General features: G+C 31.7%; 2 non-coding genes across 2 annotated transcripts; both read right to left on the reverse strand.

Annotated features, from left to right (window-relative positions):
- Positions 1-238: 238 nt before the first annotated feature.
- Trnat-agu (transfer RNA threonine (anticodon AGU)) lies at positions 239-312 on the reverse strand. Its single transcript has one exon. It is a non-coding gene; the product is annotated as a tRNA-Thr (tRNA).
- A 509-nt stretch (positions 313-821) lies between these two features.
- On the reverse strand, positions 822-895 carry Trnat-agu (transfer RNA threonine (anticodon AGU)). Its single transcript has one exon. It is a non-coding gene; the product is annotated as a tRNA-Thr (tRNA).
- Between the last annotated feature and the right edge of the window lie 17,325 nt (positions 896-18,220).

Below are 18,220 nucleotides of genomic sequence, written 5' to 3' on the forward strand. Positions count from 1 at the left end.
TGAAGATATCTACTCATCAGAAAGATCACCGAATCATTTTAAAGAAAAAATAGTAGAATGTAGATGTTCTTTATACGTCATTGACGTCGCATTTAATAACTTGTTCCACAAGTTGATGATTTCTTATGCTTTATTTGGAATAAATGTAAAATTTATTTTCTACAATCTGCTAATTGTAGCCAATTAAGTGTCAAAATAGGGGAAAAAAAGATGTGAACAATGATTTCAACTGAGAAAAAGGCTCCAGCGAGATTCGAACTCGCGACCTCCAGTTTACTAGACTGGCGCTCTAACCAACTGAGCTATGGAGCCGTCGACAATAATGAGTAGGAAATTACCGTATTTAGAGGTAGTCTTGTTCAGCAAAAAATAGGAAAAGTATAGTAATATGAAAATGGAATACAACAGAAACAACCTTTAATCATATACACCAACTTTCCAATATTACAAGTTCAGATTCACAAAATGAACACACAATACATTTATGTCTGCCTTTGTGTATAGATCTACACTGTTGTATAGTATTGATGCATTGATTTTAATAGAAAAGGTGATATGTGCATATACATACATGTACTTGTTTTGAAGATATCTACTCATCAGAAAGATCACCGAATCATTTTAAAGAAAAAATAGTAGAATGTAGATGTTCTTTATACGTCATTGACGTCGCATTTAATAACTTGTTCCACAAGTTGATGATTTCTTATGCTTTATTTGGAATAAATGTAAAGTTTATTTTCTACAATCTGCTAATTGCAGCCAATTAAGCGTCAAAATAGGGGAAAAAAAGATGTGAACAATGATTTCAAGTGAGAAAAAGGCTCCAGCGAGATTCGAACTCGCGACCTCCAGTTTACTAGACTGGCGCTCTAACCAACTGAGCTATGGAGCCGTCGACAATAATGAGTAGGAAATTACCGTATTTAGAGGTAGTCTTGTTCAGCAAAAAATAGGAAAAGTATAGTAATATGAAAATGGAATACAACAGAAACAACCTTTAATCATATACACCAACTTTCCAATATTACAAGTTCAGATTCACAAAATGAACACACAATACATTTATGTCTGCCTTTGTGTATAGATCTACACTGTTGTATAGTATTGATGCATTGATTTTAATAGAAAAGGTGATATGTGCATATACATACATGTACTTGTTTTGAAGATATCTACTCATCAGAAAGATCACCGAATCATTTTAAAGAAAAAATAGTAGAATGTAGATGTTCTTTATACGTCATTGACGTCGCATTTAATAACTTGTTCCACAAGTTGATGATTTCTTATGCTTTATTTGGAATAAATGTAAAGTTTATTTTCTACAATCTGCTAATTGTAGTCAATTAAGCGTCAAAATAGGGGAAAAAAGATGTGAACAATGATTTCAACTGAGAAAAAGGCTCCAGCGAGATTCGAACTCGCGACCTCCAGTTTACTAGACTGGCGCTCTTTTTTTCTTTTTTTTTTTTATCTTGATAAAATTTTATTAACAGAAAAACATTTACAAATCAAAGAGATATTGTTATTAATATTCTCATAGACATACTATTATCATATTGATTAGTTATATCATATATGTCAATTACATACGCATAGAAAACAAAGTCACCACAATTGTCCATTTTCGCAATACCTACAAAATTTTTATATTCATACATTTAATATATTTTTATTCACAATCATGTACGCACAAGCGATATCACAGTTGTACTCTTTCACTGTATTCATGCACATTTTTATTTTCTTTTTTTTTTAATTTTAGGTAAAATATAAAAACAAGTGAAAAGGTAATTGAAATACATTACACAATTTCATATCCAAATATTAAAGATTCCGGCTGGCTATCCATTCCATACTGCTTTAAAACATTGGCATGCAAAAAATGTAAAAAAAATATTTCAAAACATTTTCCATACATTCAAACTTTATCATACATTTTAAAAATCAAATAAGACCTAGTTTAACCATGTCTCTATTTTCCTGCGGGCAACAATTGCCATTTTCTCAATTGCACTAGCTATATCACTATTCATGTATTTAGTTTTCCTAACATCATCAAAATCGTTTTCAATATTGTGCAAAGCGTACGTGTACCGCTTTGTTCCTGGACCGAAATAATGAATGTCCTCTTCCTTTCCCAATGAGTAGGACATGATTAAATTAATCATTGGGATCAACGTTAATAGTGTTGCGCTACACATACTCAACGAAGTTTTGATAACAATTTTATCTAGAACTGGTGTCTGTCGAGATTTTGATTTCTCTTCAGTGTTCGAAATATTTTCTGTATTCACAACGTCATGAGATTTAGTTAACATATTCTGTGTATTCGAATGTTCACTTATACATATTTTCCCTGCGGCATTTAAATTTCCGTTAACATGTTTCACACTCTCGGTTCGCAATTGGTTATTCTCTTCACTTGACTGCTTTCCTTTGTTAGTATTTACCGTCAATGAGGCGCTGCACGGAACACTGTCGATCACGTCCATTAACGCATCGGTGGGTTCAGATGGAATATCACTTTCTGTATCACTTTCAATAAACGATTCATCTTCGCTTTCAGATGTTTTATTTTCTGAATTTTTCTTTTCTACAAATTGCTTCAGTCGTTTCCGGTCACGTTTTCTAGATGCATTAGATTTCCGTTTCGTTAATTTATCACCATTTGTCCACAATAAAGATATTTTCATTCTTCCATTTTGCTCAGTAGATGTCCAGCTAAAATCAGTATATTGTTCATTTACAATTTTCAACAAAGAAGTTAATGTTTTCGGTAGACAATCCATTTTCACATAAATTAATCTCTCAACATTGAATTCATAAATCAATTTTCCACAAGACCCTCAAATCAAAAACGGCAGAAGCTATCACGATAATGTCAATTGTATATAAATACGTATTTTGTCAACTGAAACTTACTACTTGTGTAACTATGTCCATCATATCACTATATTTCGGCTGGAAAATCCATTCCAAAACTGATAATCTAACTAATTCCACAAACATTAAGAACACTGTAACAAAACACGTCTGACATCTTGGGTGCGTTCGACTCCTCTCTAGACTGGCGCTCTAACCAACTGAGCTATGGAGCCGTCGACAATAATGAGTAGGAAATTACCGTATTTAGAGGTAGTCTTGTTCAGCAAAAAATAGGAAAAGTATAGTAATATGAAAATGGAATACAACAGAAACAACCTTTAATCATATACACCAACTTTCCAATATTACAAGTTCAGATTCACAAAATGAACACACAATACATTTATGTCTGCCTTTGTGTATAGATCTACACTGTTGTATAGTATTGATGCATTGATTTTAATAGAAAAGGTGATATGTGCATATACATACATGTACTTGTTTTGAAGATATCTACTCATCAGAAAGATCACCGAATCATTTTAAAGAAAAAATAGTAGAATGTAGATGTTCTTTATACGTCATTGACGTCGCATTTAATAACTTGTTCCACAAGTTGATGATTTCTTATGCTTTATTTGGAATAAATGTAAAGTTTATTTTCTACAATCTGCTAATTGCAGCCAATTAAGCGTCAAAATAGGGGAAAAAAAGATGTGAACAATGATTTCAAGTGAGAAAAAGGCTCCAGCGAGATTCGAACTCGCGACCTCCAGTTTACTAGACTGGCGCTCTTTTTTTTTTTTTTTTTTTAACTTGATAAAATTTTATTAACAGAAAAACATTTACAAATCAAAGATATATTGTTATTAATATTCTCATAGACATACTATTATCATATTGATTAGTTATATCATATATGTCAATTACATACGCATAGAAAACAAAGTCACCACAATTGTCCATTTTCGCAATACCTACAAAATTTTTATATTCATACATTTAATATATTTTTATTCACAATCATGTACGCACAAGCGATATCACAGTTGTACTCTTTCACTGTATTCATGCACATTTTTATTTTCTTTTTTTTTTTAATTTTAGGTAAAATGTAAAAACAAGTGAAAAGGTAATTGAAATACATTACACAATTTCATATCCAAATATTAAAGATTCCGGCTGGCTATCCATTCCATACTGCTTTAAAACATTGGCATGCAAAAAATGTAAAAAAAAATATTTCAAAACATTTTCCATACATTCAAACTTTATCATACATTTTAAAAATCAAATAAGACCTAGTTTAACCATGTCTCTATTTTCCTGCGGGCAACAATTGCCATTTTCTCAATTGCACTAGCTATATCACTATTCATGTATTTAGTTTTCCTAACATCATCAAAATCGTTTTCAATATTGTGCAAAGCGTACGTGTACCGCTTTGTTCCTGGACCGAAATAATGAATGTCCTCTTCCTTTCCCAATGAGTAGGACATGATTAAATTAATCATTGGGATCAACGTTAATAGTGTTGCGCTACACATACTCAACGAAGTTTTGATAACAATTTTATCTAGAACTGGTGTCTGTCGAGATTTTGATTTCTCTTCAGTGTTCGAAATATTTTCTGTATTCACAACGTCATGAGATTTAGTTAACATATTCTGTGTATTCGAATGTTCACTTATACATATTTTCCCTGCGGCATTTAAATTTCCGTTAACATGTTTCACACTCTCGGTTCGCAATTGGTTATTCTCTTCACTTGACTGCTTTCCTTTGTTAGTATTTACCGTCAATGAGGCGCTGCACGGAACACTGTCGATCACGTCCATTAACGCATCGGTGGGTTCAGATGGAATATCACTTTCTGTATCACTTTCAATAAACGATTCATCTTCGCTTTCAGATGTTTTATTTTCTGAATTTTTCTTTTCTACAAATTGCTTCAGTCGTTTCCGGTCACGTTTTCTAGATGCATTAGATTTCCGTTTCGTTAATTTATCACCATTTGTCCACAATAAAGATATTTTCATTCTTCCATTTTGCTCAGTAGATGTCCAGCTAAAATCAGTATATTGTTCATTTACAATTTTCAACAAAGAAGTTAATGTTTTCGGTAGACAATCCATTTTCACATAAATTAATCTCTCAACATTGAATTCATAAATCAATTTTCCACAAGACCCTCAAATCAAAAACGGCAGAAGCTATCACGATAATGTCAATTGTATATAAATACGTATTTTGTCAACTGAAACTTACTACTTGTGTAACTATGTCCATCATATCACTATATTTCGGCTGGAAAATCCATTCCAAAACTGATAATCTAACTAATTCCACAAACATTAAGAACACTGTAACAAAACACGTCTGACATCTTGGGTGCGTTCGACTCCTCTCTAGACTGGCGCTCTAACCAACTGAGCTATGGAGCCGTCGACAATAATGAGTAGGAAATTACCGTATTTAGAGGTAGTCTTGTTCAGCAAAAAATAGGAAAAGTATAGTAATATGAAAATGGAATACAACAGAAACAACCTTTAATCATATACACCAACTTTCCAATATTACAAGTTCAGATTCACAAAATGAACACACAATACATTTATGTCTGCCTTTGTGTATAGATCTACACTGTTGTATAGTATTGATGCATTGATTTTAATAGAAAAGGTGATATGTGCATATACATACATGTACTTGTTTTGAAGATATCTACTCATCAGAAAGATCACCGAATCATTTTAAAGAAAAAATAGTAGAATGTAGATGTTCTTTATACGTCATTGACGTCGCATTTAATAACTTGTTCCACAAGTTGATGATTTCTTATGCTTTATTTGGAATAAATGTAAAGTTTATTTTCTACAATCTGCTAATTGCAGCCAATTAAGCGTCAAAATAGGGGAAAAAAAGATGTGAACAATGATTTCAAGTGAGAAAAAGGCTCCAGCGAGATTCGAACTCGCGACCTCCAGTTTACTAGACTGGCGCTCTTTTTTTTTTTTTTTTTTATCTTGATAAAATTTTATTAACAGAAAAACATTTACAAATCAAAGATATATTGTTATTAATATTCTCATAGACATACTATTATCATATTGATTAGTTATATCATATATGTCAATTACATACGCATAGAAAACAAAGTCACCACAATTGTCCATTTTCGCAATACCTACAAAATTTTTATATTCATACATTTAATATATTTTTATTCACAATCATGTACGCACAAGCGATATCACAGTTGTACTCTTTCACTGTATTCATGCACATTTTTATTTTCTTTTTTTTTTAATTTTAGGTAAAATATAAAAACAAGTGAAAAGGTAATTGAAATACATTACACAATTTCATATCCAAATATTAAAGATTCCGGCTGGCTATCCATTCCATACTGCTTTAAAACATTGGCATGCAAAAAATGTAAAAAAAAATATTTCAAAACATTTTCCATACATTCAAACTTTATCATACATTTTAAAAATCAAATAAGACCTAGTTTAACCATGTCTCTATTTTCCTGCGGGCAACAATTGCCATTTTCTCAATTGCACTAGCTATATCACTATTCATGTATTTAGTTTTCCTAACATCATCAAAATCGTTTTCAATATTGTGCAAAGCGTACGTGTACCGCTTTGTTCCTGGACCGAAATAATGAATGTCCTCTTCCTTTCCCAATGAGTAGGACATGATTAAATTAATCATTGGGATCAACGTTAATAGTGTTGCGCTACACATACTCAACGAAGTTTTGATAACAATTTTATCTAGAACTGGTGTCTGTCGAGATTTTGATTTCTCTTCAGTGTTCGAAATATTTTCTGTATTCACAACGTCATGAGATTTAGTTAACATATTCTGTGTATTCGAATGTTCACTTATACATATTTTCCCTGCGGCATTTAAATTTCCGTTAACATGTTTCACACTCTCGGTTCGCAATTGGTTATTCTCTTCACTTGACTGCTTTCCTTTGTTAGTATTTACCGTCAATGAGGCGCTGCACGGAACACTGTCGATCACGTCCATTAACGCATCGGTGGGTTCAGATGGAATATCACTTTCTGTATCACTTTCAATAAACGATTCATCTTCGCTTTCAGATGTTTTATTTTCTGAATTTTTCTTTTCTACAAATTGCTTCAGTCGTTTCCGGTCACGTTTTCTAGATGCATTAGATTTCCGTTTCGTTAATTTATCACCATTTGTCCACAATAAAGATATTTTCATTCTTCCATTTTGCTCAGTAGATGTCCAGCTAAAATCAGTATATTGTTCATTTACAATTTTCAACAAAGAAGTTAATGTTTTCGGTAGACAATCCATTTTCACATAAATTAATCTCTCAACATTGAATTCATAAATCAATTTTCCACAAGACCCTCAAATCAAAAACGGCAGAAGCTATCACGATAATGTCAATTGTATATAAATACGTATTTTGTCAACTGAAACTTACTACTTGTGTAACTATGTCCATCATATCACTATATTTCGGCTGGAAAATCCATTCCAAAACTGATAATCTAACTAATTCCACAAACATTAAGAACACTGTAACAAAACACGTCTGACATCTTGGGTGCGTTCGACTCCTCCCCACTAGACTGGCGCTCTAACCAACTGAGCTATGGAGCCGTCGACAATAATGAGTAGGAAATTACCGTATTTAGAGGTAGTCTTGTTCAGCAAAAAATAGGAAAAGTATAGTAATATGAAAATGGAATACAACAGAAACAACCTTTAATCATATACACCAACTTTCCAATATTACAAGTTCAGATTCACAAAATGAACACACGATACATTTATGTCTGCCTTTGTGTATAGATCTACACTGTTGTATAGTATTGATGCATTGATTTTAATAGAAAAGGTGATATGTGCATATACATACATGTACTTGTTTTGAAGATATCTACTCATCAGAAAGATCACCGAATCATTTTAAAGAAAAAATAGTAGAATGTAGATGTTCTTTATACGTCATTGACGTCGCATTTAATAACTTGTTCCACAAGTTGATGATTTCTTATGCTTTATTTGGAATAAATGTAAAGTTTATTTTCTACAATCTGCTAATTGCAGCCAATTAAGCGTCAAAATAGGGGAAAAAAAGATGTGAACAATGATTTCAAGTGAGAAAAAGGCTCCAGCGAGATTCGAACTCGCGACCTCCAGTTTACTAGACTGGCGCTCTTTTTTTTTTTTTTTTTTATCTTGATAAAATTTTATTAACAGAAAAACATTTACAAATCAAAGATATATTGTTATTAATATTCTCATAGACATACTATTATCATATTGATTAGTTATATCATATATGTCAATTACATACGCATAGAAAACAAAGTCACCACAATTGTCCATTTTCGCAATACCTACAAAATTTTTATATTCATACATTTAATATATTTTTATTCACAATCATGTACGCACAAGCGATATCACAGTTGTACTCTTTCACTGTATTCATGCACATTTTTATTTTCTTTTTTTTTTAATTTTAGGTAAAATATAAAAACAAGTGAAAAGGTAATTGAAATACATTACACAATTTCATATCCAAATATTAAAGATTCCGGCTGGCTATCCATTCCATACTGCTTTAAAACATTGGCATGCAAAAAATGTAAAAAAAAATATTTCAAAACATTTTCCATACATTCAAACTTTATCATACATTTTAAAAATCAAATAAGACCTAGTTTAACCATGTCTCTATTTTCCTGCGGGCAACAATTGCCATTTTCTCAATTGCACTAGCTATATCACTATTCATGTATTTAGTTTTCCTAACATCATCAAAATCGTTTTCAATATTGTGCAAAGCGTACGTGTACCGCTTTGTTCCTGGACCGAAATAATGAATGTCCTCTTCCTTTCCCACTGAGTAGGACATGATTAAATTAATCATTGGGATCAACGTTAATAGTGTTGCGCTACACATACTCAACGAAGTTTTGATAACAATTTTATCTAGAACTGGTGTCTGTCGAGATTTTGATTTCTCTTCAGTGTTCGAAATATTTTCTGTATTCACAACGTCATGAGATTTAGTTAACATATTCTGTGTATTCGAATGTTCACTTATACATATTTTCCCTGCGGCATTTAAATTTCCGTTAACATGTTTCACACTCTCGGTTCGCAATTGGTTATTCTCTTCACTTGACTGCTTTCCTTTGTTAGTATTTACCGTCAATGAGGCGCTGCACGGAACACTGTCGATCACGTCCATTAACGCATCGGTGGGTTCAGATGGAATATCACTTTCTGTATCACTTTCAATAAACGATTCATCTTCGCTTTCAGATGTTTTATTTTCTGAATTTTTCTTTTCTACAAATTGCTTCAGTCGTTTCCGGTCACGTTTTCTAGATGCATTAGATTTCCGTTTCGTTAATTTATCACCATTTGTCCACAATAAAGATATTTTCATTCTTCCATTTTGCTCAGTAGATGTCCAGCTAAAATCAGTATATTGTTCATTTACAATTTTCAACAAAGAAGTTAATGTTTTCGGTAGACAATCCATTTTCACATAAATTAATCTCTCAACATTGAATTCATAAATCAATTTTCCACAAGACCCTCAAATCAAAAACGGCAGAAGCTATCACGATAATGTCAATTGTATATAAATACGTATTTTGTCAACTGAAACTTACTACTTGTGTAACTATGTCCATCATATCACTATATTTCGGCTGGAAAATCCATTCCAAAACTGATAATCTAACTAATTCCACAAACATTAAGAACACTGTAACAAAACACGTCTGACATCTTGGGTGCGTTCGACTCCTCCCCACTAGACTGGCGCTCTAACCAACTGAGCTATGGAGCCGTCGACAATAATGAGTAGGAAATTACCGTATTTAGAGGTAGTCTTGTTCAGCAAAAAATAGGAAAAGTATAGTAATATGAAAATGGAATACAACAGAAACAACCTTTAATCATATACACCAACTTTCCAATATTACAAGTTCAGATTCACAAAATGAACACACGATACATTTATGTCTGCCTTTGTGTATAGATCTACACTGTTGTATAGTATTGATGCATTGATTTTAATAGAAAAGGTGATATGTGCATATACATACATGTACTTGTTTTGAAGATATCTACTCATCAGAAAGATCACCGAATCATTTTAAAGAAAAAATAGTAGAATGTAGATGTTCTTTATACGTCATTGACGTCGCATTTAATAACTTGTTCCACAAGTTGATGATTTCTTATGCTTTATTTGGAATAAATGTAAAGTTTATTTTCTACAATCTGCTAATTGCAGCCAATTAAGCGTCAAAATAGGGGAAAAAAAGATGTGAACAATGATTTCAAGTGAGAAAAAGGCTCCAGCGAGATTCGAACTCGCGACCTCCAGTTTACTAGACTGGCGCTCTTTTTTTTTTTTTTTTTTATCTTGATAAAATTTTATTAACAGAAAAACATTTACAAATCAAAGATATATTGTTATTAATATTCTCATAGACATACTATTATCATATTGATTAGTTATATCATATATGTCAATTACATACGCATAGAAAACAAAGTCACCACAATTGTCCATTTTCGCAATACCTACAAAATTTTTATATTCATACATTTAATATATTTTTATTCACAATCATGTACGCACAAGCGATATCACAGTTGTACTCTTTCACTGTATTCATGCACATTTTTATTTTCTTTTTTTTTTAATTTTAGGTAAAATATAAAAACAAGTGAAAAGGTAATTGAAATACATTACACAATTTCATATCCAAATATTAAAGATTCCGGCTGGCTATCCATTCCATACTGCTTTAAAACATTGGCATGCAAAAAATGTAAAAAAAAATATTTCAAAACATTTTCCATACATTCAAACTTTATCATACATTTTAAAAATCAAATAAGACCTAGTTTAACCATGTCTCTATTTTCCTGCGGGCAACAATTGCCATTTTCTCAATTGCACTAGCTATATCACTATTCATGTATTTAGTTTTCCTAACATCATCAAAATCGTTTTCAATATTGTGCAAAGCGTACGTGTACCGCTTTGTTCCTGGACCGAAATAATGAATGTCCTCTTCCTTTCCCAATGAGTAGGACATGATTAAATTAATCATTGGGATCAACGTTAATAGTGTTGCGCTACACATACTCAACGAAGTTTTGATAACAATTTTATCTAGAACTGGTGTCTGTCGAGATTTTGATTTCTCTTCAGTGTTCGAAATATTTTCTGTATTCACAACGTCATGAGATTTAGTTAACATATTCTGTGTATTCGAATGTTCACTTATACATATTTTCCCTGCGGCATTTAAATTTCTGTTAACATGTTTCACACTCTCGGTTCGCAATTGGTTATTCTCTTCACTTGACTGCTTTCCTTTGTTAGTATTTACCGTCAATGAGGCGCTGCACGGAACACTGTCGATCACGTCCATTAACGCATCGGTGGGTTCAGATGGAATATCACTTTCTGTATCACTTTCAATAAACGATTCATCTTCGCTTTCAGATGTTTTATTTTCTGAATTTTTCTTTTCTACAAATTGCTTCAGTCGTTTCCGGTCACGTTTTCTAGATGCATTAGATTTCCGTTTCGTTAATTTATCACCATTTGTCCACAATAAAGATATTTTCATTCTTCCATTTTGCTCAGTAGATGTCCAGCTAAAATCAGTATATTGTTCATTTACAATTTTCAACAAAAAAGTTAATGTTTTCGGTAGACAATCCATTTTCACATAAATTAATCTCTCAACATTGAATTCATAAATCAATTTTCCACAAGACCCTCAAATCAAAAACGGCAGAAGCTATCACGATAATGTCAATTGTATATAAATACGTATTTTGTCAACTGAAACTTACTACTTGTGTAACTATGTCCATCATATCACTATATTTCGGCTGGAAAATCCATTCCAAAACTGATAATCTAACTAATTCCACAAACATTAAGAACACTGTAACAAAACACGTCTGACATCTTGGGTGCGTTCGACTCCTCTCTAGACTGGCGCTCTAACCAACTGAGCTATGGAGCCGTCGACAATAATGAGTAGGAAATTACCGTATTTAGAGGTAGTCTTGTTCAGCAAAAAATAGGAAAAGTATAGTAATATGAAAATGGAATACAACAGAAACAACCTTTAATCATATACACCAACTTTCCAATATTACAAGTTCAGATTCACAAAATGAACACACAATACATTTATGTCTGCCTTTGTGTATAGATCTACACTGTTGTATAGTATTGATGCATTGATTTTAATAGAAAAGGTGATATGTGCATATACATACATGTACTTGTTTTGAAGATATCTACTCATCAGAAAGATCACCGAATCATTTTAAAGAAAAAATAGTAGAATGTAGATGTTCTTTATACGTCATTGACGTCGCATTTAATAACTTGTTCGACAAGTTGATGATTTCTTATGCTTTATTTGGAATAAATGTAAAGTTTATTTTCTACAATCTGCTAATTGTAGCCAATTAAGCGTCAAAATAGGGGGAAAAAAAGATGTGAACAATGATTTCAAGTGAGAAAAAGGCTCCAGCGAGATTCGAACTCGCGACCTCCAGTTTACTAGACTGGCGCTCTTTTTTTTTTTTTCTTGATAAAAGTTTATTCACAGAAATATATTTACATGTAAAAGAATTATTGGGCTAATCTCCCACTAATTCACATATCACAGATAACAATTAATAATATCATGTATGTTAAGTCAGTCTTCCATATTATATAATGGCTTGCATACTAAAAGTCAATCACAACATTTTCGTCACATATACGTAAAACAGGATTTCTTTTCAAGTAGTATTTTTCAAACAATGAAAAGTTCTTCTTTTTATAATACATATAAGCATAATTTACATGTCGCTGAAGTACGGACTTAAAATAATTTTGAATATCTAGTACTTTCTCATCTTTCACAGCTACATTTCTCCTTTTCACAACACAACATTTTCTAAATGCTAAGACAGTATTAACAAAATAATAGTTACTGTTTTTATCTTTCTCAGTTAATCCAAAATAACATAGAAAATTAAAATCAAGCATATTGACATATCTTGTAGAGCTATTGCACAAAATATTATGTAGGAAATCCTTCAAAAAGTTGTTGAATTTAGTTAAACATCTACATGAAATTATAAGATGTTCCAAATCTTCATGTACATCATAACATACTGGACATAAAGAATCAATAGTAATATGACATCTGAATAATCTCTCCTTCGTAAATAAAACTCTATGGAAAATTTTAAACGATGTTTTAATACAGTCACTAGGTAAAAATGGAAAATTCAAAATATTTTGAACCCTTTGGACATTAAAATCACTAAATACTTCATACCAGTAGCTGACAGCATTTGGCATTATTGTGCTAGTTTCTAAGAGCATACCATAACAAATTTTTGCCGTTCTAGGTAATGTATATTTTTTACCATTATCATTATATACTACATTCAGAACAGGTTTATTATAGTTATATGCATTTTCTCTAACTAAACGTTTTACCTGTTCTGGAATAGACTGCTTAATACTCTGAACTACATCAACAATTCTATCAGCAACTAACTCAGGAAACCTTTGAGAGACTATATCCTGTACATATTTGTTCTTCAAAAAACCTTTTTTACATTCAAATGCCAAGTCTTTAATTTTAACTATTCCTGCATCTACAAAGGGTTTAATATACAACATTTTCCCATCATTTACTATCATTGGATTATAAAACAATGGAATATCAAATACATTATTCACATTTATATCAATTTCCATATGAGTACGAATCTTTCCCCAAGCATATAACATACACTTATAAAAATCAGGTAAAATACCTAATTGTCTATTATTAAGATCACAAAATAGAATTTCCATACCAAGATTCATATCTAGAACTTTTGATAAAAAATAAGTGCAAGTATGTTTCCACGCTGCATTATAATCATTATCTAACAATCGACTTAAAAATTTAAGTCTAAAAGCATACATTTTGTGAAATATATCTGGAAAATTTAAACCACCATTCAAAACTCTATTTATTATAACATCATATGCAACCAATGATGGCTTATTATTCCACAAAAAATCTACACACATCTTTTTAATGTCTAAATAGTATTTCTCAGGTATATTGACCACCATTAGAGTATACCATAATTTACTCATCAACAAGGTATTTATAACCGTTACTCTACCCTGTATTGATAAATGTCTCATTTTCCAAAAATTCAATAATTTTGAAATAGATTGCGCTTTGCAATCCCAATTTAAATTATCACAAACAGTTTTGTCTTTGCCAATCCATATACCTAAAAGCTGAAGAACCCCATCACACTCTTTAATATTCCAAGCATCTATTTCTTGTTTCGATATCTTTCCGGTACCCAATGCCAAAATTTCAGATTTATCTTTATTCAATTTTGCCCCAGATGCTTGTTCATACAAATTTAAAACTCCAAAGGCCTCATTTACTGAATTTTTGTCAGACAATATCAATGTTGTATCATCTGCATGTGAAAATATTTTCTCCTCACCAGATGCATTGGGAATTTGTATACCATGAATTCTATCATTCCTTTTAATCATAATACTCAAGGGTTCAGCAACTAACACATATAACAAAGCTGATATAGGACACCCTTGTTTTACAGAGTTCTTTAATTGAAAATACTTGGACAAAAAACCATTGAATTTGACAGTGCTGAAAATGTCAGTATAAAATATCTTTATCCATGAAATGAATTTCTCCCCAAATCCAAATTTCTGCAATACAGAAAATAAGTAGTCATGTCCAACTCTGTCAAATGCCTTTTCCTGATCAAGTTTCAGCAAATAACATTCCAAATCATCCATTTCTACTAATTCTATAATATCTCTGATACTTACTGTAGTATCAGAAATATCTTTACCAATAATACAACAACTCTGATTTGGTGATATAATCTTTGGTAATACAAATTTAAATCTGTTGGCCATTACTCTTGCTAAAATTTTATAATCAACATTTAACAAAGTTATAGGTCTGAAGTTTTTCAGGTCAGACTTGTCACCCCTATTCTTATAAATCAGGTTAATCATTCCATATCTCATAGATCTTGACAAAATTTTATTTTCTCCAATACAGTCATAAATATATTTCAATACCGGTTTCAACTCACTAAAAAAGTATAAATAAAATTCTACAGTAAGCCCATCAGGGCCAGGTGTTTTACCCTTTTTCATGCCTTTTATAGAGGTTTCAATTTCATCACTAGTAATTTCACAATCACAGTTTTCAATATCACAATTTTCAACACTAACGTTAACACAGTCTAACATTTCCTCTATTGCCTCATGATCAGTTTGAACACAAGAAAAGAGTTTCTCATAAAAATTGTGTACAACATCTAACATTTCAGCAGAATCATTGACAACAACACCATCACAATTTTTTAAGCTACATATCATATTTCTGTTTTGTCTATGTTTCTCTAAACTTAAGAAATAAGCTGTATTCTTATCACTTTCAATTGAATACTGACATTTTGATCTAATAATAGCACCATTACATTTGTGTTTTTCTAAACTTTCTAATTCATCTTTCAATTCTAAATATTTGACATGATCAATTGATATACCACAAGCTGACTTCACAGACATTTCTTGCAGCTTATTTTGTAACCTAAAATACTCTCTATTTAATTCTTTTTGTTTCTCTTTTCCATATATTTGGCTGACTTTCTTTACTCTATATTTCAAATTATCCCACCAAATAAGTGGATTTGACAAATAAAAATCTGAACCAATTTCATCAAATAAAATTTGTCTAATCTTTTCAACATAAACATCATCATTTAATAAGGTTTCATTAAAAAGCCAAACACCAGGTCCTTTTTCAACTTCAGGGAAATCAAGTTTCATATTTACAATGCTATGATCACTAAAGCATGTGTCGCTATAAAAAATATTTCTTATACATGATTTTAAATTACTAGATACCAAAATATAATCAATCCTACTTTGTGTTAAAAAACCTTGAACTACCTGTTTTCTAGAAAACATTTTGACATTCATATTTCTATTTCTCCATACATCAAATAAACATTTATCATTCATCAAATTAGTTAAACATTTTACAGATTTATCTGCATAAAACGTAGTTTTTCCACTTCTATCTAAAGGACAGAACGCAGTATTGAAATCTCCTACAACTATAATATATTCATCTCCATATATTTTGTCTTTACAATCATTAAAAAAAGTACATTTATCACTGATACTATTAGGAGCATACACATTGATTATATCAACATTTTTACCTTCAACTTTACCTTGAATATGCAATAATCTTCCACATATACTATCACAAACTTTAAAAACATTTCTCAATCTTTTACTTAAAAGAATAGCCACACCTTTTCTATTACAATTACTATTACTAGCAAAAATATCACCACCCCATACACTATTGTCATTCTGTATAATTTTATATAAATCATCATTCCAGAATGTTTCTTGTAAACATACAACATCATATTTCTTTTCATTACACAGTGCAAAAATACACTCTCTTTTATTTTTGTCACAAAGACCATTACAATTAAGGCTTATAAAATTAAAAGAAGCCATCGCAAAACAAAAATGTAAAATAGCAAACATATAACACTCCATTGTTCCTTATTTCAATTTTTTATGTATATTCGATAACCTTGCTGCTTTCAGATTAGGCTTTATATTAATCTTACTACGCCTCTTGACACCCAAGGCATTTTTTTTCTTAGCTACAAGAGTAAAATCATTTTCACTTGCCCCTTGACTACTATCAGTCATCAGGAAAGTATCCATTTCAAAGTCGTCTAAAGTGTCACATGAACTCTGACTGACTTCCCCCTGACTGTTAATTTGTTCTAGAGGGGAGACAGAAGCTTCTATATTCAAAATAGAACCTATTTTACAATCATTTTCTGAAACATTTTCTTTTGGCATAACACATTTACTTTTAGATTTAACATAATCAACATTGTTAACATTAAGTTCAATATCAACATTACTTTCTTCTTTATCTGTCTTGTTTCTTTCTTGGTCACCATAAACCATACTATCATCTTGTCCAACTTCCCCAGACACTTCATCATCACCATCTACCATCTCAGCTTCATCATCATTGACCAAAACGGCACCATTCACATCACCATTACCATCACCCTCATCACTGCAATGGCTAGCAACGACACTTGAAATAACATCTAAATCAATATTCTCATCATCTTCAGTGATATGACTAGCAACGCCATTATCACTACAAGCCGAAGACTGACCACCACGCTCAACAGTGTAATGATTCGCAACATCATTCTTTCCGCTATCACTGACATCATTTACATCATCAAGATGAGCATTAACAGTTATATTACTCTCACCATTGGTATGGTCATCATCCATTATTCTGCTACAAGGCCATACATCGTCATCTCGTGTAAATGTTCCTTGGAATTCAGCAAAAGAATTGTCTACGTGTGTTTTCTTTAGAGTACTACACTTACAGCTAACCTTCTTATGCAAACACTTAGAGCACTTATTCTTAAAGCATTTCTTCCTGACATGACCTTGCTCTCCACATTCAAAACATTTGAATTCAGGACAGTCCTTATACATGTGGTCAGGACTAAAGCAACCATTACAGACTTTTACCTGGTGATTATGAATCACGCGGTAATATGCAGTCTCTTTCTCATTGACTGAAAACTTCATTGAATATGGGATTGACTTCATATTCGGGGGAAGTTTGGCTTTGAAAATTCTTGTTCCATCATAAATATTGTTCTTTGATTTCATCTTATGCTTCTTAATAACAGAAACAATTTCAACACCAATTTTATTAAATCTATCCACAATTTCCTCATCAGTCACATACATACTCAAATTAAGTATCGAAACTAATCTAAAGCTAGATTGCAATTCACTCACTTTGCATCTTTTTCCATCCACAGTCAGATCACCGAGTACTGGTTCCATCATCTGCCTTTCTCGAAACACAATTTCATAGCCGTAACCAGTTTTTGGCACACATGCAATTACACTTCCTTTACCACATTTCGATTCAATGTCATCTATCAACAAATCAGGCTCTAGTTTTCCAAAACCCTCCAGAGCACAAGCAATTAACACAGTTTTCTCCTTAGAAAATTTGCTATCATAATTAGCCGACATTCCATTGGACCTGTCTGGTCCACTTCCGTCAAAGTTAGCCATTGGTTTTTAGTAAGATCTCCAAATAGTAATCAAACACACCCTTCCTCCCCCTTTTTCCTGCACCGAAATTGC

This window comes from Perna viridis, chromosome 5, assembly GCF_037379345.1.
Source record: "Perna viridis isolate PV_CMFRI_1.1 ecotype Kerala chromosome 5, ASM3737934v1, whole genome shotgun sequence".
In the NCBI taxonomy this organism is placed as follows: domain Eukaryota; kingdom Metazoa; phylum Mollusca; class Bivalvia; order Mytilida; family Mytilidae; genus Perna; species Perna viridis.